The sequence below is a fragment of the Peromyscus eremicus genome, chromosome 1, assembly GCF_949786415.1.
Source record: "Peromyscus eremicus chromosome 1, PerEre_H2_v1, whole genome shotgun sequence".
Classification (NCBI taxonomy): domain Eukaryota; kingdom Metazoa; phylum Chordata; class Mammalia; order Rodentia; family Cricetidae; genus Peromyscus; species Peromyscus eremicus.
In genome coordinates, this window is record NC_081416.1 from 69,070,539 (window position 1) to 69,092,546 (window position 22,008).

The window sequence follows — 22,008 nt, forward strand, 5'->3', positions numbered from 1 at the left end:
ACCCCTCCCAAATCCGAGGTTCCCGGAAGGGCTGGAGGAGACCTGTTGTGCTGTTCTCCACATTTTTTGGCTTGTACACTGATTTCACAACACACACACACACACACACACACACACACACACACACACACACACGCCCCTCATCATTCTCTCCATCTATTGACTTCTTTCAGATAATAATGTTTAAGAAATTGTCCACCTGCAGAGATCAATTAGAAAAAGACAATCAACTGTGCATGTAATTTTCTCTAGAAAGAAAATGACTTGAGAGTTAGAGCAGTCATATAGTTTCCCATTCCCTGTGGAAGTCACCCAAACCTGTTCTGACCCAGTCCGTGTACACCAGGCTTGTACAACCAGTGGCTTGAGTGAGTAAGTCTTGTGATGTATCAAAACCCTGGCTCTGAGTCCTTGAAGTCTTCTGAGACCCCAAATATACCCTTTCCTGTTTGACTTTCTCACACAGAGATTGGTTGTTTGGTAGCATTAAGTTCTGAGGTAACTTGCTACAAGTCCCTAGAACATAGAGGAAAGTGAATGATGGCATGCCAAAGAAGGAATTTTGCCAAATGTGAGTACCTTGAGGGATTTCACACTCAGCAGAGGAGATACACAGTCAATGTTGAACATTTGAGGGGAAGAATTTGTGATTAGACATTTGGAGGGTCACTTGGAATATTGCTTAGGATAACCCATGTCTTGGGCTTAAAAACAGTGAATGTACAGATGCATGCCACAAGAGGGCAGGTGTACATGCTGAATGGTTCCGGAAACTTAACCTCTGTCTCCGAAAAAAATTCGCCAGTGGATTTTATGTCCTATCCATCACTGCCCACAGAAAGGCTTTGGTTTCAAGGAAGCAAAAACCACATTACCAAAAACTCAAGCATAGAGGAAAGCCTCCACAAGAGCATTCGCTAGCACTGAATTTAACTCTGCTGTATTTGTGTGTATTATAAAATACATTTTTATAGTGAAAACACCTACAATTTCATTACCACAAAAGATGGAGCTGCTATTTTTAAATGTCGGTGGGATAAACATTTCCCGACTCTATGTCACCGTATGAATGCAGATGTCCCATTTCCTCAATCTCATTTACAGAATAATGGGATCAAATAATGCTTCGTTATTTCACAATGAACAAAGCAATATGTGAGTCGGAAAAAAGAAGCAATTACACTTATTTTTCTTTCACCCCCAGACCCTCTCTCCCAATTGCATTCTGATATGAAAATGAACTTAGAATGTTGGGTAATTTTAAGTCCTTGCTTCCAGTTCTCTGAAGATGAGGGTTCAGCCTTCTCAGAACTTGAGGCTTTTCTGGTTACAAATTGTTTTCTCTAAATGTTTCTTAGAGACCTTAGACAGCCTCACCCGGGGGCGGTGCGGGGGGGGGGGGGGGGTACTTCCTGCATACCACGCATTCTGCACTGACTCTGGAGCTGGTCAGTGTTAGCTCTGGAGCAGGGTTAACCCAGCTATGACACAGACAGCAATGCCCCTCGAAGTCTGGCTCCCTTGCAATTTTTCTGAACCAGTTTGGAACTACAGAGCCAAGCCGTCAGTTTAGTGGCTAAGGTTTTTGCTGTGATGCCTAACACTGATTGTTAACTTACTGGGATCTAGAAATTCCTAGGAGACAAATCTCTGGGCATGTCTGTGAGGGGGTTTCTAGATTTAGGGTAACTGAGGTGTGGACAGCACCATTTCTTGGGCTGGGGTCCCAGACTTCATGGAAAGGAGGAAGGGAGCTGAACAACAGCATTCATCTCTCCGTGCGTCCTGACTGTGGGCGCCGTGGGATCAATTACCTCAAGCTCCTGCCCCCATGCCCTCCCCACCACGACGGACAGCATCCTCAGTTGTGAGACAAAAGAAACTTGCTCTTCCAAAGTTGCTTTGGTCAGCTCTTTGTCACAGCTCTGCAAAAGGCAACTAAGAGGCTGGATGTGCGTCACATGACTTTAGGCCCTTCACTATTTTCCTCTTAACCCTGACTTTTCCATCTATAAATTGGACATCACATTTTATCTTTTCCCGGAGGATGGAGTGAAATCATGAAGGTGAAGCACCTCTGGTGTAAAACTATCACTCTGAAACAGGACCTTCCTTTCCCAAAGCGTTTTCTCTGGCTGAGTTCACGCATCTTCTGTGGAAGGTCCACCAGGCCCGGGCACAGCAGACGCAGTAGGCCATTATCTACTGCTACTTTTTATTGCCCCCCCTTTTCTAGTCTGTAGAAATGAAGACAGCAACAGTCGATAAAGGCGAAGTCTCCTTTAGCAGCTACCTACGAATGCACAACCTCACTAACATTTTCTGGAAGGTTCCTCATAACATGATTCTCACACAGTTCCTTGTTGCACCTCGTAGGTGCAATCTATTTCGTCCAGCATGTGATCACTAGGAAAAAAACCACAAAGTGAATGGCGCCTTCTCACCCCACTCTCTGGGTCCACATTGAGGTCCACACGCCAGAGGACTCCCAAAGGAGGCAACTTGAAAAGCAGCCGTTGTTTTCTGTGAAGCAGGTGCCCCCCAGCCCACACCAGTGCCGCAATAACAAGGGAGATGTAGTGGAACATTAACTGTGCTTCCGTGTCTGAGACACCGGGTTGGCAATCATTTCTGACAAGACACGCATGGCTGTGCTGCTTGCATGGAGCAGGCCCCTGCTGCAGGGTCTTCAAATGGAATTCTCGCAAGCCTTGCTTCCTCCCAAGACCAGCACACAAACGTCAGATGTTTTTATAAGGGCAATTCTTTGGGTCTCGATCGTAAAACAGAGCACATGTAGTTTTGTTCCCTTTCAACACAACAAATGTTTCTTATCGCTGCACGGTTTCAGACACATTTTATTATTACCCCACCCCATTTTTTTTTAAAGGTACCAATAACTTGAATAACATTTAACCCAGGAGTGTAGTGTACACACACTACATTTGTACAGGCAGAAAAGTATGACAAGAAAGTCATTTGGATTGTCCGGACAGTATTTTCCTTGTGTGTGTGTGTGTGTGTGTGTGTGTGTGTGTGTGTGTGTGTGTGTGATGGGGTAGATGCCAGAGTCAGCTTCGATACTGCTCCTCAGAAGCTGTCCATTTGTTCCTTTTTTTTAAATTACATTATTGTGTGTGTGTGTGTGTGTGTGTGTATGTGTGATGGGTACACATTCAAGAACATCCATGCAAACCACAGCATGAGTGTAGAGGTTAGAGGACAACCAAAGGGGGGCAGTTCTCTCCATTCACCCTGTGGGTCTTAGGGACCTAACTCAGGCTGTTAGGCATGGTGGCAGGAACATTTAATCTCTGAGCCATCTCACCAGCCCATAATACAACAGGATATTTGTGTGTGGGGTGGAGGGTGGGAGCAGTACTTTATCACTGAGCTCCAGACCCATCTTGTTTTTTTTGAGACAGGATCTCTCATAGGTCAGGAGCTCACCAAGGAGGTTCGGCTGTCTGGTCATGGAGCCCTAAGGATTCACCTGACTCTAACTCCAGCACTGGGATTAAAAACATGTGCCATCGTGTGTGACATTCTTTAAAATGTAGGTTCTGGGGATCACAAATTCAGATGACTGCAAAGCAAGCTCTCTAGCCTCAGACTTGACTCTTGAATTTTCATTTGAATAAGCGTTGAAGAGTCTCTTGTGGCTTTAATACTTGAGAGCAACAGTTTTCAACCTGTAGGTCATGACCCCTCTGGGGCTTGAATAACCCTTTCACAGAGGCCACCTAAGACCATGAGAAAACACAGATATTTACCTTATGATTCATAACAGTAGCAAAATTACAGTTATGGAGCAGCAATGAAAATAATTTTATGGTCTGGGGTCACAGCATGAGGAACTGTATTAATGGGCTGCAGCATTAGGAAGGCTGAGAACCAATGCTCTAGAAGAAGGTTGATTGCCTTCTCTGAGCACTCAGGGGGCCCTGAGCTCATTTCCATAGCTGCCAGGGCTCTGTTTCACCCCATCTCCAGAGCTTCACCCAGACCTGGACCACTTCCTGATAACCCAGCGTGAATGGTGCCTTCTGTCCTTCTACAGCATGGTGAAACGTAATGTAGGCACTCAAATAGTTGCTGAGTAAAAGACAATGAATTATGTTATTTCAGACACAAAATATTCATTTTAATCTTTCTTACTAAAATTAAGATCAGGTTTGTTTTAAAATAAGGCAAAATGCAATGCTTAAATAGAAAATGGCATTTTAAATTAAAGGCATGCTTTAAAAGAATTTAAGTTAATAGTTTTTTTTTTTTTTCCTGAATGACTTTAAGCATGACTTAAATATTCTAACAGGCCAATGGTTTATTGATCAGAAAAACTTGGGTATTAAATTACCAGCTGAATATTGCCCTAGGAATCCCATTTGTCTTGAGATTATAGGGTGATTAATTTGATAAATAGCCAAGATCTATTTTCATCTTTGTGGCATCTTGAAACACAACCGATGTTCATTGTTCTTCTTTCCAGGTGTGTTCTTCAAAAAGTGTATCCAACCATACCCTTTGGCCTTTACATTCTGCCCCTCCCTCCACCCCTATTCCCCCAGCATCAGTATGCCCCAAATACAGTCAAGGGCTAACAGCTTACTTACATGTGTTTTGTTTTCATCTATTTCTCTAAGTTCTTCTACCAAAGTTACAAACTTTAGAAAATTGTGTTGACTTTGGAGAGTAGCAAAGGAAGATTTAGTTAGTCCAGGGCATGAAGTGGAATCTGGGGCAGTTTGCCAAGATCAAACATTCATTAGCTGGAATCCTACCACCTATCACTTGGGACTTCCATCCTTCCCTTCCACTCCTCTGTCTGCCCAGCTCAACTTCCTGGACCCCAGCCGATGATGCAGAGGGAGGAAGGCAGTCCTAGAGGGAAGCAGAACCCACTGGGCTCCTCCCACCCTCGCCCCCTGGCTTAGATCAATAGACCCTCCTGTGTGCAGTGATGCACTGTGGGAAGTATGTGGGGTAGAATGGATCAGGCCCAGTGCTGTGTTGATTGCTCTCCACTTGCTAGTTCCAGGTTCTACACAGCCACCTCTGTAGCATGAATCTTAAAAGTTCTTATTAATAAAATCAAACCTGAGGCAGGTATTGAGGTGAATGATGGTAGATCAGAGACAGAACAAGCCACAACCACCTCACCTTGCTAATTCCTCAGCTGGTCCTGTTTCCTCAGACTGGAAGCCTCTGAGTCCTCATCCAGAATGAATCTCAGCTGAACTGTGTTGCTCCAAAGCCTGAAAGCTTAACCAGCCAAATGCGTCTAGTTCCTGGTCCTCACGCCTTATATATCTTTCTGTCTTCTGCCATCACTCCCTAGGATTAAAGACTAACTCCCTGGGATTAAAAGCGTGTGTCACCATGCCTGGCTGTATCCTTGAACACATGGATTTCTGCCTCTGGAATGCTAGGATTAAAGGCGTGTGCTACCACTGCCTATCCTTTATGTTTAATATTGTGGCTGCTCTGTCTCTGACCCCAGATAAGTTTATTAGCATGCACAATATTTTGGGAAACACAATACCACACACCTCTCTCCCAGAAACTGTCCTCGATTGCCATATGCTCTGCTCCACTTCATGGCTTCTGTGACCTCCACATGGTGACCCTTAGTACCTGGGAGACTTCAGTGGATGGGCATCAGCCTGCTATGCTGGGCTGCAAGTTCTCCGAGGAAGGGAAAGCTATTTTCTTCCTTATCTCTTCACTCCCACATTGAGCTGGTGCTCCACCATGTCATTAGGGAAAAGACATGAGTGAGCAGATGAGACTTTAAACACAAAAGAGCTTTGTAAGCACAGTACCTGGGGATGTACGGAGAGTAATGGCTGCTCTGTTTACACTTGGGAGCAGCCGGGACCTCACTTGGACCTAGAGGGCTCAGAGCCATCTATCTAGAGGAAATGAAGGCTATAGAGTTGAAGAGAGTCAATCCAACCGTAGGTCACATCCCATGGATAGCCTGAGGTGGAGGCCCAGGTTGCAGGATGTTTATTTACCAGGGAGGCAATGGGACCAGCCTGTGGTAAGAATGAGGAGAGGAGGGTAACAAAGAGGTAGAAGTATCTGACGTTGACCATCCTTGGCTGTGAAGCTCCCTGGAAAGAGACCTAGGTCTCTGAAGGTGCAGTCCTTGGAGATGTGTCTGATATTTCACTGGCTAGTGGTTCCTTCCAGAAGAGGATCTGGGCAGCACACAGTGTGTCTAGAACAGCATGACCACAGGGAGCTGAGAAGACTGGAGATGGGAAACCAAGCTTGGGATGTACATAGAGTGTCTCTGTGGCCAAAGGGCTTCTGCATCTGGGTTGAGCACTGGAATCTAAGCCCAGGACCTCTGGGATGCTGCTATGTTCTAAGTCTTGCTCTGAGTGAGGGATTATATTAAGTTGTATGTGTACACTATGTTTATATTGCATATATGTGTACATTGTGAAAATTATATCTCAATAAAGTTGTTCAAATTAGTTTCATGTTTCATGAAAGTTCCTATTTAATGTATTTTTACATATATGGGAGTTTTGCCTGCAGATAGTCTACCACTGGCTTACCTGTTACCTGCAGAGGCCAGAAGAGGGCATCAGATCCTCTGGAACTAGAGTTACAGACACTTGGAATCAGCCATGTGGGTGCTGGCAATAGAACCTGTCTTCTGGAAGAACAGCCAGTACTCTCTCTCACTGAGCGGTCTCTCCAGCCCCTAATTTAACATTTTGTAACAACTATGCTGTATTAAACCTTCCTGTTGGTGTTGCCCCACTTTGTCTTATATATCCCAGGCTGATCTAAAATTTGCTATGTAGCTGAGAATCACCTTCAGATCCTGCTCATCCTCACTGCCTAAAAGCTGGGGTTACAGTTGTGAGTCACAACATCCAGCTTACATGACACTGAGGCATTAACGCAGAGCCCTGTGCAAACAGTCTGCCAGATGAGCCAGACCCCCCACCCCCAGCCTCCATTTGTCTTTTTAAAAGAGAAAATACCACAGGAGTTTGACTGTACCGTTCTTCCAACCCCCAAGTGGAAACGAGTATCTTAGAGCTAAATCAAGCTGAGCAAGGACATCGCAATAACCTGAACTTGAATCTTACTATAAGTCTGGACAACTGTCTATCCTCCACCCAAACCCTTCAGCAGCCCTCTGACCTCATTGAACATAAAGAGCGAACCAGTGAAGGAAGAGTGAAACTATCCTCCATTTCTCTTGCTTTGACCTGAGTTTAGCTGAGTGTTTACTTGGTATTAGTACTATAGCAACTCTGAAAGAGTACTGAACAGGGTATATCTGACCACATAATGCCCCATCTGCCGGGAGATTTGGATGCTCACCGATGGCCCACATCAGAAGAGCTTAGTGGGTGCTGAGCTGGCATCCTACAAGGGAGGTCAGCGTGGCCTCTGTGGAAGAGATGGGACCCTTACCGCATTGTAAGATATCGCCATCTAAAATGTCTGTCCCATGGAAGCTGCTTTTGGCTTGTGTGTGCTGTCCTCTAAGCATCAAGGTCACTGTGACCTCCTTGGCTGTTGGGCTCCTAGAGTTTCTGTGCCTTCGGACCTGTCTCTTATCTTTCTATGCACAAAGGTGGCTTGCTCTTAGATCCCAGAGTTTGCTTGCTGGAGGGGATCCTCTGTCTTTGGCCTCTCTCCCCCAATGCTCTGTGCCATTCACTTCCCCGAGTCTAGTGGACGATGCTCTAGCAAAATCTGTGATTTCTTCTATGTTTTCATACCTTTAGAAAACAGCTGCAGACTTCTATGCCTTACGAATATTTGGGGAACAGTCATTCCTCATGCTCAACCCACAGGAACAAGGTGTAAGAGGACACCCCAGGACCAGATGGACTCCCTAACTGGCTACTACTCAGCTTGACTAGTAGGGGCCCACTCCACCTCGCCTGGCACAGCTGATCTCTCACAGGACAGTATTGAGAACCAAATCCTTCCATTTTTCAGACCCTCAACAGCTTGCCTAGAAGTTCATCCTGTGCGGACTCACACTTGCCCTGGCTCACAGGTGGAACTTCCTGCTGATGTTCACAGAGGCATCCTTGGCCTCTGCTTCCACTGGCTCATTAGTGACCTGCCCGGAGGTCTTTGGAGAAGATCCGGGTATTCAACAGCTTGGGCGTGTTTTGCTTCCATAAACACTGAAATGAGCTTGCCTCTTTGAGCCTGTAACAATGGACAGAAAAGGGAAGGGAGTTGGGCATGCAAAGTTTGCTGAGAATCTAAAAGCAGGGGAGAAAATTCTGAAAGCAGTGATGTAAGAATTGTCAGCAAGAAGGAAAGAAGATGTCTGACAAAGCCTCCCACAGAGCCAGACATGTTGTTACACACCTCTAATCCCAGCACTTCAGAGGCGGAGGCAGGAGGATCAGGAGTTCACGGTTAGCCTTAGCTACATAGTCAGTTCAAGGACAGACTGGTAGCCTGATCTACATGAGACCCTGCCCCAAAATGCAAAACAAAAAAAGGAAGAAAGCTTCCAACTCCCACGTGTCTTAATTCTGCAGATTCTCATACATGCACCTACTCTGGGGTGAGAATAGGCTGGTCCCAGGAAATACATCCCCAGACTTCCAGACCCAAAGCACAGAGGTGATTGTAGATTCACACTGCCTAGACAGCTATTCCGAACAATTTACACCCAATCCTTTCTTAATGTGTTGTTAAACCTCTGGGTACATATTTGCTGATACAATATTCACAGCAAGGCTTCGAGAGCTGGAAGGGACAGAAAATGCTTTTCTTTCCAGACTCACTTCAGCCTTGCTTTGTCAGACCCTTCAGGGTCCCACACCTCAGGATCTCAGCACAGGTGCAGGACGGGGTGGATCAGGGACCCACACAGCCTTCTCATCCATTGGGACTTGGCTAATCCCATTGATGGGTTCTTATCACAGATATTTACTTTATTGATTGAGAGACTGATTGACTTAGTATGTGAGTCTATATGTGTGTCTTCATTTGTGTGCATGTACACCTGTGTGTAAGGTTTGTGCACGCGTGTGTGTGCACACACCTTCGCACTCACAAGCATGCATGTGGTGCATGTGTGGAGGTCAGAGGACAACTTCTTGGAGTCAGCTCTCTTCTTCCATCCAGTAGGTCTTGGGGTTTGAACTCAGGTTCTCAGGCTTGGCAGCAAGCACCTTTACCTCCTAAACCATCTTGCTGACCCCCTTGTGCACAGTTTGTGGGAATGGAAACTGGTACAGCTGCTATAAAAACCAGCACAATGCTTCTCCCAAAAGTTAAAAATAAAACTGCCACATGATTCTGGAAGTTTGCCTGTTCCAAGATAGCCTTTCGGATATATACCCAGAAGATGCCCATGAAACCATTGGCATGGTAGTTTTGTCTACAATAACCAGAAGGTAAGAAAAAGTCACAAAGTTTTGACAGGTGAACAGGTGAACAAAACATGGTCTGCAATGTAAAAGAATATTACTCAGCCTTAACAAGGAAGGGCATTCTGACACCTCCTCTAATATGAAAGAATTTTGAGGACACCATATTAAGTGAAGTAAATTACACAGAGAGAAGATGTCTGTGTGATTCTCCATGTAACAGGTCCCAGAGTAGCCAACTCCACAGGGATGGGCAGCAGAGGGCTGGTCAGCAGCATCTGAGGAAAGTGACACAGAAAGCTTTGTTGCCATGGGGACAGAAGTTCAGTTTTACAAGATGAAACAGTTCTGGGCACAGGTTACACAGCGATGTGAATGTGCTGCTGAAGTGGACCTTGAGAAATTGTTAAGATGGGGGCTGTAGCTCAGCAGTAGCACTTGCCTGGCATGCACAAGGCCATGGAGTCCATCTCAAGCACCATACACATACAAGATGGTTAAAATGATAACTTTTGTCATATGAAAAGAAATAGTGCATACTTGCTTCCTCACAGCGATGGTCACTGGCTGCCAGGTTATGCTTGGGCTCCAGGGGTGCTGTAAGTTCCCCTCTATCTCTTCCTGATCCACATTCCCCACACTCAGGGTCAGGGTCAGACAAATGGAGGCTCAGCACATCTTCCCTGGGTGTCAGAGGAAAACAGGGAACGGTCAGTGGAGGAAGTGGAGAAAGAATGGACAGACAATCAAGAGACAGATTACAAATGGGTCGTGGCCCAGTGAAGAGACATTCTTTAGAGAGAGCAGCACACTGAAGCAACAAAGCCCACTGCTCACCACAAAAGGAGTAAAGAGTTTAGTACCACAATTTAAGTACCTAACGCTGGGGAGGATTTGTTGAGTTGGATGACTTTAGACAGAATCGGTATATTTCTTTCTGTCTGTCTGTGGTCCTGTATGTTTATGTTCATGTATGTGTAGGTTGACATGAGTATGCAGGTGCAGGTGCAAGTGTGTATTCATGCATGGTGAGGTCAGAAGACAACCTTGGATGTAATTCCTCAGGTGACAGACACCTTTTTTTTTTTTTTTTAACTTTTTAAAGTAGTATTTTTCTTAATTCTTTGAAAACGTCACACAATGATGTTTTTTATCATATCCATCCCCTAACTCCTCCCATATCTACCCTCACTTCCATACCCACTCAACTTAGAGTTTTTGTCTTTCTTTTTCCCATAGGGTCCAGTTTGTGTTGTTCAATTGCACTCAAGCATGGGGCCTGCCCTGGCATGTGGTTGACCAGTATTTTGAGGCATTGGCCTAAAACGAGCCAACTAGACAAGGCTGGTTGGCCAGTGATCCCCAGGAATTTGCTTGTCTCTACCTTCCTTTTAAATATTGTGCTTGGTGGCTGATAAGCCCAGGAGGATTGCCTAGAAACCAACTGCGGGTCAGAGAACAAGATGAAGAGTGACCGTATCAGAGCCCAGCCTGGTTGCAAACTCACAGTGGGGGTACCTAGGTTGCCACTGTACAATGATAAAAGTATGTAAACATGTGTGTATACGCACACTTATATGCTTACTGCTATATGTCTGCAGTATATTTACTCAAGCATATGCCTGCATACGCTTGTGTCTATATGCACACTATATGTTCGCTCTCACAGGTGTGAGTATATACACTTATGTCTCTGTGTGTCCTAGCTGAGCTAAACAGCTGCAGCAAGGGCTGGTGGAAACAGAAGTCTTCAGGTGTCTGAGTGGGAGCGCAGGTGCAGAGGCAGGTGCCTTGGATGCATGCTGGAATACAACCGTGGGAAGAGAGAGAACACTTACCTCCATAGGGCTTCACAGTGTAACAGGACACGAATCTTTAGGAAAGACATGCATAACTGGAACACTTGGCCATTGTGCAAAGTGTGAGGTAGAGAGGTAAATGGTGCTCTGTGAGAGTCACAGGGGGGTCCAGCCAGGGGAGGTGGGGGAAAGGCACAATGCACCAACTGAGAGCAGAGTGAAACTAAGAAACGAATTAAAATAAAGTAAAAAAAAAAATCTAAAGAAATAGAAAGAAAACATAGAGGGATAATTGTGTGGGGGAATAGGGCTTACTTATTTTTCTTTTCTTTTCTTTTTTCTTTTTCTTTTTCTTTTTTTAACCATCATACTAAAGACAGCATTCCTGGGAGTGGCAAGATGGCTCAGGAGGGGAAGGCAAGCGCTGTCCCCTGGCCTGGTAACTGAGTGCTGTACTGAGGACGCACAGGGTGGAAGAGAAAACCAGCTCCTACAGTTGTCCTCTGGCCTTCTCACACATGGGCACACAGAGACACTAAATACAATTTTAAATGCAATACATGTTTTTAAAGAAAGCCCTGCTGAATTTGACTCTATTACTGCTAAAGTTTCTGCACTGAGGAAATGCTATCAGCAAAAGCAAAAGGCAGAGTGCAAATTGCAAAAAGGAACAAACAAAACCACACACACACATGAAAAACCCCACAACAAACAGGGGCAAGAGTTACAAATCTCATATACAAAGAGCTTTGTCCATCAATAAATAGCTCCTCTCTCTCTCTCAAAAAAAAAAAAAATGGATTTAAGACAGGAAGTCTCACGTGCATGCCCAAATAAGTCAATATGAAAGGCCAATAAGCAGAAAGAAAGAATTGCCTTTGGTGGAAATCAAAGACACATGAATTAAAACAGTCATGTGCTTTTATTTCTTCATTTATTTTTACTGATGAAATCAGCAGAGATTTAGTGCTGAGACATTAAGATGTTGAGGAAAGCGGCCAGAAGCAGGTGGGAATACAAATTGGTGTAACTTTCCTGGGAGGCAATTTGGCAGTGTCCATCAAATGCTTTAGAAGTATGCTTGCTTGGTCATTTTACTTAAAGAATTTATCTTAGGTAAACCAATGTGCAGAGATGAAGTGAGGGATCTTAACTTAGGCATCACTCACAACAGAGTAAAACTGAGAACATGGTAACGGTCTAACAGCATCAAATAGGACAGAGTGATGGGCAGCCATTAAAATTTACATCATTGAGGGCACCTGATGATGTGGGAGAATGGTCACAATACATGCTAAATGGGAAGGAAAACACTTCACACAACTGGAAAATTCAAATTGGGAGGCCAGAGACATAAATCAGTCACGTGTGGAAACTCGAGAGACTGCCTGGGACTGGGCTCACACCACATATCAGAGGAGAGTGGATGGAGAAGTCAATGGGCAGCTCAGGGTCACTGATTATCCATATGAGAAAAATAAAATGAGAGCATCACAGTCCACCCCTGACAATCACAGATCCCAGGGGCAAGAGCAACAGGTGGAAGGAAAAACTAAGTGGTTTAGAAGGAAATACAGCATGATAGCCACATGACCTCAGACAGAACAATGTCTTAAATGACAAGATATACTAAGCCTAGAGTTTAAAAAAAAAACAAAAACAAACAATAAATTTTGTGAATGCAGTCCCAGCTGTTGCAGGGGAGGGAATGGGGTGAATTGGATTCAGACACATTATATCCATACCCACATATGAATATTAAATAAGTATTTCTAAGAACCTAGAAAATAGCACAAGTAATGAATTCAAGGCTGTTAGAAAAAGGAAAATTCATCACAGAACCTTTGAGGCAGTGCATCCTCCACTTGAGTGTGTCTGGGCATCACAGGTGGATATGTGAATTGACGCTGCTGGCCCATGGAACACATTGTTAGTAACAAGATATGAAGGAGTCTTATATGTAAATAACAACAAAAGAACGCCGTAGACTAAGCCTGGTGAAGGGTCTGAGCGGGAAATCCTTAGAGAAGAGGAACTAAATGGCTGATAGACACATTATGTTGCTTGGGACAGTGGGATGGTTAATCTACATTGCTGACAAGGTGGATTTAGAATCACCTGGGAGATGCACCTCTGGGTGGACGTTTCCAGAGAGGTTTAACTAAGAGGGAAAAACAGACAACCCTGAATGGGAGGTGGGAACACTCAATGAGTTGAGATTCCAGACAGAATGAAAAGGGAGACGTTCGGAAGAATGCCGGAAGTCTTCCTTGCTTTGCTTGGTGGTCAGTGCCAGGACCAAGCCGTTCCTGTCATCATCCCACCCCGCTATGAGGGACTCCAGACTATGAGTGGAAACCAGTCTTTCTTGCCTTACGTTGGTTTTTGTTAGCGATTTTGTCACAGCAACAAGCAAAGTAAGGGAGAGACGTGGGTTTATTGCTCTGTAGTTTGTTGGACTCTGGAACTGGTCTACGGGAGGAATGCAGAAAAGTTTGAAGCTGCGTGTGAGAGAGTGCTAGAGTGCTGTAAGCAGAACTTCACAGGCACTTCTGGTGGGAATTTGGAAGACTAGAACACAGGTGGAAATAAAGTCGGGGATCACTAAGCTCCAGAAGGGAACAGAGATTCTACTGGGAATTGAACCAGAGGGTACCAGTCTTGTATTATGGGGGGGAAATTGTAAGCCAATGGATGGCATGACTCCTATCTAATGTTCTTAAGCTGCTTCCTGTCAGGTCCTTGATCACAGAATTAGCACAGATAAGGTTGCCACTGCCACTTAAAGACTTGACCACAAGTTTATTGCTTAAATAACTAGGGCAAGTGTTCTAGGCTGTTGAGGGGAGCATACGGTTCTGAATTTCACAGTCTTTGGGGTCTCTGGTTGGAGTCTCAGAGACATATTTCTAAGCTGCGTTAGGAAACTTGGTGGTTGAAAAAGGAAAAGAGGATCATCCTGAAGAGGTTTTCACAGGTTAGACCAAGAAATGGTGTAGAGTTTCTGATAATATCCATTGGTTGGAACTCCAAGGCCACAGCTAACTGCAGGAGAGGCTGGGAGATGGAGTCAAACCGTGCTTGAGAAAAGGGAGAGCAGTTGGGAACCAGATAGCAATCTTGGCCACACTTCTTAAGAGACACTCAGCTCCCGCTAGCAATCAGGGAAACATAATTAAAGCCATTTCCATCACCAGACTGGCAAAACAGATTATCAAGACTATCCACAGCCAGCAAACAGCTTCGCAGAGACTATCCTCCAACCCCCCTCATCCTACTTAAATTTCTATTCTGTGCATGTGCTGCCTCTAACATACCATTCATTTACTTGTTAGTAGTGTTTACTGTTTACACTCTGTCTTCCCACTTTGCAATGCTAACAGGGCAGGGTTGTGTGAGCATTACCTTAAATGCATGCCCAGCATCCACAGCAGAGGTGGCACTGTTTGGCCCAGAAAAGGATCTGTAGAACAGAGAGGCATCCCAGGAGGTGATCCAGGTGAGCCTTTCCTCATTGGTCTCCGGCACCCAAGAATAAGACTCAACTTTTCAACTGTATGGTCACTTCCAGTCCATCGACTTAATGCAGCTCGAGTTCCAGGTTACTCCTCCATACATCTATGAGCACGACAGCTCTTGTCTTCAGCCTCTATTTTTGGTTATTTTATTATGTTCTGTCTTTTTCTGAAACAAAAATAATATGCCATTTGATGTACAATTTGATGAGTTTTAACAAATACACAGCCTCAATGAAGGCTCTTGGTATTGATCACCCTGCATTGTTGTGACAGAATACCTCACACAAACAATTTAGAGGAAGGAAAGAAAGGGGTTGGCTCAGGGTTTTGGAAGTTTCAGTTCATGGTCACTTGGCTTCATTGCTCCTGGGGCTGTGTGGTGAGTCAGAGAATAATGGATGGAAATGTGCTAGAGCGGAGTAGGAGGGAGAGAGGGAGGAAAGGAGGGAGGGGATGATGAGAGAGAGAGAGACAGAGACAGAGACAGACAGAGAGACAGAGAGAGAGCAACTGGCTGAAGAAAAAGTATGTCCTTCAGTTCAGTGCCCTGCTTATAAAGTGATCTGATTCCTCCGAACAGGACTCATTTCCTAGTTTCCACACTTCACAATGTCATCAAATTACAATTCCACCCACAGATTAATCTTGTACTGATGAGCTCAGAGTCCTCATAATTCAGTAACTTCTCAAAAGCCCATCAGAAGGTATCTAAGCCTTTGGAGGGGGAACTTTGTATCCTAACCATAACTCATCGCCATGAAGAGATATAGATGGTTGAACCCCACAGAACGCCTCCTAAGGGAGCAAGCTTTGGATGGTTGATTCACAGCAATAGAAGCAGGAGACACACACCTCTCTCCCTCCATTGTGAGCATATTTCTAGTCTGTTTTTTCTGTCCTCAGATATCTTCAGTGGTCTCCTAGGGGTTTGCAAAAAAAAAAAAAAAAAAAAAAAAAAAAAAGGCTCTTCTCTTTGCCCATCAGACTATGAGATCTTCAAGGGTCCCAATCTATATGACTTGTTCCTCATGGCTGCTCCTGTGTCTGGCACAGTTCCCTGCACCCGGTAGATGCTGAATCGAATGTAATTTCATGGATAAAGGAGTGTGATGGTATCTAATGGGTCTAGAATTTTGGTTTCTCCTTCTGACTTCAATCTTATATGAGGAATACATATGACTTAGCTTTTGACACATCAAATATAAGATGGGGTTATGGATGGGACACAGAGCTGGCTCAGAGGGCCTCCCTCAGCCACATATTACTGTTCAATTTCTTTTCCTGTTACTATCATAAAACACCTTGACAAAAGCAACTTAAAGGAGAAAGGGTCTATTTGGCTCACAATTCCCGGTTACAGTCTATTGTTGTGGGGAAGTTAAGGCAGCAGGAACTTGAAGAGGCTACTGGTGTTACATCCAGCCAATGGCAGAGAGCAATGAATTAATGCATACATTCTTGCACTACTTACTCTCTCCATCTTAGTACAAGTTCTGTATCTTGGTCAGGGAATGACACCACCCACAGTGGGTGAGTCTTCCTACCTCGATTATGCAGTCCCCACAGGTGTGCCCAGAGGTTCACCTACTTGGTGATTCCAGATTATCAAGATGACTGGTAACACTATCCGTCACATTTATTCAGGAAGTACTTCAGAGCATTTACTCTGTGCGGGGCACTGCCCTGGGTATCAAGGAGATGAAGGTGCACATGAGCAGACACTGTCCACATTCTCAAGGAACTTACTATTTGAGTGAGAGCCACACGAGAGTCCAGTGACCTGTGTATTAAAGAGATCTGTCAAAGCACTGCCAGGCCACTGGAAACCTCCAGAATATGGGCTTGAGTATTCTGCTATGTTCTTTTTCACAAAAACCGTCCTGTTATCTCAGAAGATTTGCACAGGAAAGAGAACCCTTTTTTATTTGCTATCAAGGTTAGAGTTGTTTTGTGAACCACTGTGTCTATAATAATAGCAAGCTCTTCTGAAATAAACAGGAGAAGGCAGAAATGAGCCAAACCACCAGGCTGTTCCCTTTCAAATCTCTGACTTCAAAACCACAAAATAGACCTTTCAGATAAACCAAGCAGCCTTGGAATTACCCGGAACTCAACCAGGGACACTTGCTTGAGAACACTAGAAATGACAAACCCTGCCTCCCACTCCGCCTTTCACGACTTTATCGCTCAGAAGGAAGCGCCCGGCCCTATAAATATTTCCCATTATGGAACTTTTTGGTAAGCTCCTTGAGTAATTTCAGATCTCAGCTAGGTTTGTTCTCCCTGCTGCCCAATACAATATTTTCCAGGGCTGAGGCACTGAAGTGATGGGGAGAAAAGAGAAATTAAGACAACTTCGCAGTATTCCATAAGCATTTGCATGTGGAACTGGCTGTCCTGCTGTTTCATAAATTTGATATGGAAGGGAACCATGAGTACCAAAGTTCACATCCAGTCAGACACTTTAACCATACGTCATGAAGGTTTGCTACAAAAGAAATGCAATAATATCCTTGCGAATATAGGACTAATGAGGATACACATAGCACATCTGAGAGTGCTCAGATGTGTAATTATTGTGAGGATTTCACAGACACATAAATATAATGATCTTCAGCTAAGTAAATTGCTAGCTACCAATGAAATAAATAGGGTCCCTTCAGAATTTGAAATAATTTGGGATAGGAGGGGGTGGGCAATGATTCACCTTAGCTGTTATCTTAGGAACAGTAATAGAGGAATCTAGCTGCCAACTCCGGTGCATTTACATTGTTCTCTGTGTACCCTGTGGAGTGTGTCAGAAGCGCTTCGTCCCCACTGATTTCCAACCCCCTGTTTTGATAAGCCACAGCACAGCAAGGCTCAGCACTGGGTAGGAGCAGCTAATACTGTTTACTGCAGCAGGCATCCCAGCCATAATATTTTTCCCAGAAATACTGATGTCTTTAAAGGTCAGGTTGCTACTGATTTGACAGGATAACATAAATTCATCTTTCTAGGAGGAAAATGGTATACATGACTTGGTTTAAAGGTTAAACTGCCTCCCCCACCACTGGATAGGTCAAAGATACAGGACTTTAATACACAGAGTATAATTACCTGTTCGGACAGACAGGTGGAAGGAAGTCATTCAGGCTTCAGGTTTTCATAGGGATGTTTGAAAATTTAGGAACCTATTGACATGTCATTTCTGAATATAGTTCATTGTAGGGGAAAAAACCCTACCATGTTGCTCGGTTAAGATGTCCTGTCTCTGCCCTTCTTAACTGTGGGAGTCTATGAATCGATTTCAGAGCACTGATACAGTCTGAGGCTGTTCCCAGTTAGCAGTGTTCAGAAGACTAGTAAACTTCTCGGTGCCAAAGGCGTATAGGAGGTGGTAAGTGAGGGCTTTGTAGATGAATAAAGGAAAACATGGATTTTTTTTAAAGCTACATTTGTTGTGTGTGTGTGTGTGTTCCATGGTGTATGTGTGTGGAGATCAGAGGCCAACTTAAAAGAGTCAATTCTCTCTTTCCACTGTGCAGGTCCTGGGAATCAAACTCAGGTCATCAGGCTTGGTGGCAGACACCTTTACCCACTGAGCCATCTTGTTGGCCTAGAATGTACTTTTTAAGTGCATCCACAAAGGTTGTTGGTTTTGTTTATATATATGTATATATTAATATTTATATATATATTAATGTTTATATATATATATATATTAGGAGAAAGGTAGATAAAAACTCTGCCACTAAAAAATAAAGACAGACAAACTAGACCTAGAGAATTTCCTTCATGCATTCCTTCATTTAGCCATACAATTTATTTTAATTCATATATTTAAAAAAGTATTGAAGCTTAAACCATCTGCTGGATTGAGGATAACTGGGGAAGGCCTGGCTTTAACCTTAGATACTTTATAGCCAATCTGAAAAGAAAATTTACGTCATCTCAGGCTTAAGAAGGGGAGTTGAGGTAGGGAGTGGGCACCACTGCCTGCCCAGAAGAGCTAAGATCTGGCTGTGGCTCTGTGTAGGGGAGGGAGAGGCATCCCCCTGTATTCCCTTTGACCCCAACCATGACAGCAGCCTCAGGTTCACACCAGGACACAAGCAAACAGTCAGGGTTTATTTTAGCAGATGCAAAAGCAAACATGGAAAATGAGAAGTGCTTCTGGGGGTGGGGGAGGGGCAGGCAGAGCCAAGAGGCCATTTCTTCTCCCCCTCTCCACCCCAGGTGGCCTGCTGGCCTCTGTTCCTAGAATAATTTAAAGCTTCCCTAGAAGTCATTCATTCTCACTTCAGTCTGTGATAACTACATCCACAAATAAGTATATGTGCTAGCTAGTTTTATGTCAACTTGACACAAGCTGGAGTCATTTGGGAAGAGGGAGCCTCAAATGAGGAAACGCCTCCACTAAATTAGACTGTGGGAAAGCCTGCAGGGCATTTTCTTGAATGATGATTGATGTGAGAGAGCTCAGCTCATTGTGGGTGGTGCCATCCTTGGTTCTAGGTGCTATAAGGAAGCAGGCTGAGCAAGCCATGAGGAGCAAGCCAGTAAGCAGCACTCCTCCATGGTCTCTGCATCAGCTCCTGACTCTGGGTTCCCCTTGCGTTCCTGCCCTGAACATTGCCTCAGAGACAATGTGACCTGAGATTTGAAAGCTGCAATTAAACCTTTCCTCCCCAAGTTGCTTTTGGTCATGCTGTTCTTATCACAGTAGAAAACCTAAAACAGAATAAAGGCAAGCTACTCAAAGTTGAAAAGTTTACTAGGGGAAAGGGAAACAATGCCTTCTGGATGACCCTGGGCAATTAGGATGGTGTCATGAGAGCCATCAGAACCTGTCTAGATGGGTTTTGTGGGTTTTCCCAGAGCCCTGTCCTTGCTTTTGCCTATTCAGCTTAGTGGTCTCATTCCCAGATGCAAGCCACACCTTCCTCAACGTTTCCCACCTTGCTGCTTTATCCCCAATATTCATTCAATCCCAACATCTCTTTTCACTGTAACTCTACTGGCATCTCCCTGTCCCCCGTCACATCATGCGGAGTTGTACAGAACACAGTTTTTTAAAACACTAGCCTTCCATTCCCACTTACCAACCCCCCACCAACAGACCTTGGTCTTATGGACATCAGAAGCTGCTTTTCATGGACCTGGGAGAGGCCTGGACTGAAGCAAAGGTGAGTCAAGGGTAGACCCATTCTCTAGTGCTCAACGAACCATTAATCATCTAACTATTCATGTACACAGTAAGGGAAATCTCATCTGCATCTCCCCCAAGGCACATTGAGGTGAGACAGCAGATTTCCTGTACCCACCCAAGGAACAGGACACTGATAGAGTTGGGTGGGGATACAACCCTACCTTGTAGTTGAGAGCCTGGCAGCCCTACTATCCCCTCCTGCCTGGTTTAAGCTGTATTCTTTGCCAAAATAGCATAGGAATGGTCTCTAGCCCAGTTGCTAAAGTTGTCCCTCAGAAACCTCTTGAGCTAGCCTCCATAGTCCACTGTCTCTCAGCCCTCCTGTCTTCCCAGCGCCTAGGGTGGGCCAGTGAGCCCTGCTCACAGCCTTCACACTTTCCTAATCCAAAGTCCCAAAGCCACCCACATTCCTCCAAACCCCGGCATGGTCAGACTTGTCACAGCAATTGCCCACTCCCCATACTAACTTCTGTCTAGGTTACTCTTCTGTTGCTGTGACAAAACACTGTGACCAAGGCAACTTATAAAAGAAAGCATTTAATTGGGGCTCAACTTTCTAGAGGGTTAGAGTGTATGCATTCAAAAAATGAGTCGATGGGAGCCATTTTAATTCAAACCACCACAGGATGAAAGTGTTAATCTTATTCTTCAAAAGGAAATAGAACCCTTTACAGCAAGGTGACATAACCAAGCATTTCAGAGCCTGAATGTACAGTTGAAACCGTACCCAGACTCACCCCAGCCTTCACCTTTCCCCTCTCTTCTTTCTTACCTCTCTTTCCCATCTAGTGACTTCAGAAAGACAGAGCTGGCACTCAGAGGTGTTTGCTGAATGAATGATTCAATCACCAAGCACAAGTCAGTCACGTGAGGTCCTGGTGTAGGGTATACCAGGAGGGCGTCAGTCCCGGGAAGAAGGAATCAGGTGTGGCTTCTCCAGCTCCTGAAGGCATGAATGTGGGGGAGGGAAGAGGTGTTAAGAAATGGTGGGGATCCTCCCCGGAGCCAGGTATAGTGACCCTGGGACCTGTAGTCCTAGATACGTCAAGACTTGAGTTAGGGGGACTCATTTGAGGTCAGAGTTTAAGGCCAGCCTATGACACAGGAAGACTTCATCTTTAAACAACAACAAACCCGCCTTCCCCAGCTTGGACACAGAGGTAGGGAGGAAGAGTACGCTCCTTCTCAGGGCAAGGCCCTTACCCAAGGTTTGGAGACTGTTCCTGAAAAATAACCTTAGTTTTCTTTTGTTCTTTTTCTGCCTCACTGGAGCCGTTTCTACCCTTTGGGGGCAGTGCCAAGAGAGGGTGATTTGTATTTGAAATTTCATGGTGAAAGCACAAGCCCTTTTTAGACATACCAGGCAAAGGACATGTGCTAGGTTCGCCCCCATGTCTCCAGAGTGAAATAGTCACCAGCCTCAGTGGGACCTCTTCACTCAGAACCTCTTTGCCTTCCCCTTGATGAGTGAGGGAGTTGAGGCACACTAAGGGACAAGGAGGAGCAGACTCTATAAAGACCTTCCTGCCTCCAGCACCACCCTGGTCTTACAGAAATCTGGTCACCTCCCACTGGTGGCATGGGCATAGCTCTAGGATGTACATACCAAATCTCCTGCCGAAGGACAAGAGCAGTAACAAGGAGAGATCCCAGAGTCCCAGAGTTCAGCTGCTGCCCTTGGACGATATCCAGAGAAGACCCTAAGAAAACATCACACCCAGACTTGCTCAGCCTCTGTGTGCACTGTCCTCCTGCACATCAGCTGTTTGGAGTTCTCAGACACCATCCGAGGGCCTTACGGCTGTGCCACAGCAACATGTTCCAAATACCCCAGGGCTACGGCTCACCTTCCAGTGATCACCATCTTCTTCCAGAATTTTTCAAACCAAGCTAGCAAGCTGATGAGCACGATTGTACACAGGTAATAATTCAGCAGGAAATAAATGCTGTGATTCTCATTACAGCTAATGTCTCGCCAATATCCTCCACAAGGACAAACACAAGGTCCCGCATTGTCTTCTGGGTCTGCACCTCAGACAAACAAGCAGCCATCTTCCTTAGCTAACACTCACATTGGGTCCATGTGGCTTAAAGACTCAGAGAGAGTGGGTCTTTGAAGTGAGCAC

General features: G+C 44.9%; 1 long non-coding RNA gene across 1 annotated transcript; it reads right to left on the reverse strand.

Annotated features, from left to right (window-relative positions):
- Positions 1-4,568: 4,568 nt before the first annotated feature.
- On the reverse strand, positions 4,569-21,803 carry LOC131912944 (uncharacterized). The gene is made up of 10 exons (XR_009379761.1): positions 21,730-21,803; positions 20,655-20,825; positions 16,280-16,471; positions 15,544-15,611; positions 14,579-14,857; positions 9,915-10,057; positions 8,021-8,196; positions 6,570-6,718; positions 5,550-6,223; positions 4,569-5,053 (listed from the first exon to the last, which is right to left on the reverse strand). It is a non-coding gene; the product is annotated as an uncharacterized LOC131912944 (long non-coding RNA).
- Positions 21,804-22,008: the final 205 nt, after the last annotated feature.